We start from the raw sequence: 2,102 nt of genomic DNA, 5'->3' as shown, positions 1-2,102 counted from the left end.
CTTTTCTAATTTCTTCCTCAAAGTTGAAGTTCTATTTCTAAAGGGAATTAGGACTGAAATACATACGTTTTTAGAAGTGCTTTACAATAAGGAATCTTAGTGACTTTAAGGTGTTTCAGTGAGTTCTGAAAAACATTTAAGATGATAAAACATTGTGTATATGGTTAAAATTTTTTATGTTGTTACTTTTAATTATATTAAATTATATGTTAAAAGGGATGTGCTGCATTGGCACATCATAAGTATTCAAATAATAATGTGAATATATTGTTATAATAGTCAAAACCAAGCACAAAAATCATTCTGAGGTAGATGGAGGAGTAATTTGTAAATGCAAGACTGTATGAGTGGAGAGTAGCATAATGGTGGTGAGCAGTGATTATAGCTCATATCCCACCTCTGTCTCCATTGCAACATTCTCTCAGCATTCTAAATATTCCTTTACTCTGTCTAGACATAGTTAAAGAGGAGTTTAAATTTCTCCAAGGTCACCCTTAGACTTCTGCACAAGTTCAATTGAAACCATTTTGTGCATGACGATATAAATTTTGAACTCTTCATTTATTATTTTTATTTGACAACATTAAATTTTATACCTCCTGTTGTATGATTGGCAAAACAAATTCAAACTCCTATCTTTTTTGTGTGTGCTGTTTGTTATTTTATTCTTTCCCTTCATGTCTACTTTTACATTATTACAGCAGTTTCATTATAATTGTTTACAATACCTTATTTTATCTCAGTAAATAGATAAAAGAAAATTACAAATAATGAAAACTCTTTTTATAAACCTATGCATTATTCAATAAATACCAATGATATCTGAGTTTTTATACCTCCCACTCTAACTTATAAAACATTAATATTTTTGTTTAGTTTTTCACCTAAATGCCAAGGCCTTACATGCAACATAGAAATCATAAGGAGAAAAACTATATATAATTCAGTATACTTGTAATTGAATAATTTAATATATTAGAATATTTTTTCAAAATGAATATGTTTGAAACATATTTTTCAATTCATATTTTATACTGAAGTTTAGATGAGACAATAGAAATTTAGTTTACAATCTATCTGTAAATTGTATTTCCGAATCTCAAATCAGTACATAGACAAAAGGATATTCAAAATGAGAATTTTACTTCATTCTAATATCAAGAAATAATATGCATAATGCCATTAAAATACAGGATTAAAACAGTATTTCAAAGACTAGACAAAAATATTTCTGGGCTGCAAAGAAAATTAGAACTACCACGTAGTTTATCTGGGCTGAAAATGTGTGTGTGTGTGTGTGTGTGTGTGTGTGATTTATATTTAGTTATTTTATTTTATTTTTATAGATTTAGGGGATACAAATGTAGATTGATAACATGAATAGATTGTGTAGTATTGGGGTTTGGGCTTCTATTGTATCCATCACCTGAAGAGTGAACATTGTACCTAGTAGGTAATTTTGCACCCTTCACCTCCTCCTACCCTCCCATTTTTTGTTGTCTCCAGAGTCTATTATTTTAATTTTTAAGGGCTGATAATTTAAACTGAATACAATTTATTTTTTGGTGTTTGCATCTCAAAATAAACTATTGATTATAATACAAACATTACTCAATTAAACAATTAATGTAGTGAACTACAAAACATATACACTATTCAGGATTGTTCTCCTCCAATTGCTTTTAACTTCTTCTTTAAATAAAATTACATGTGATCATACACAGTCAATGGACTGTGCAAGCTCTGCTTTCATAATAGCAACAGTATTCTGAATTGGAATCTTCCCTTAAGCACAATTTACTATCAGTTCTGTATAACTTTTAAACAGAAGATTTTCCCATTTATTTTTTTCAAAGTGATCCCATGCTGAAAATAATGTTATTATTCCTTTAGGTCATTTTTATTATTAGACATAAAACAAACATTGCCTTCTAAATAGTATAAACTATTTAAAGTTTTCATGGTGTAGAAAGAAGTATTGAGTCGTCACTTTAGATAACTGCATTCCACCTCTATTCCTATTAATTGTTAATTGTGTCACTCTAGATAAATTTTCCACCTCTCACTAGCATTCAGTTTTCTCATAAATAGAGGAATTCAAT

The sequence above is a fragment of the Mandrillus leucophaeus genome, unplaced genomic scaffold (assembly GCF_000951045.1).
Source record: "Mandrillus leucophaeus isolate KB7577 unplaced genomic scaffold, Mleu.le_1.0 Scaffold1027, whole genome shotgun sequence".
NCBI classification, from domain to species: domain Eukaryota; kingdom Metazoa; phylum Chordata; class Mammalia; order Primates; family Cercopithecidae; genus Mandrillus; species Mandrillus leucophaeus.
Note: the sequence above shows the minus strand (reverse complement) of the source record.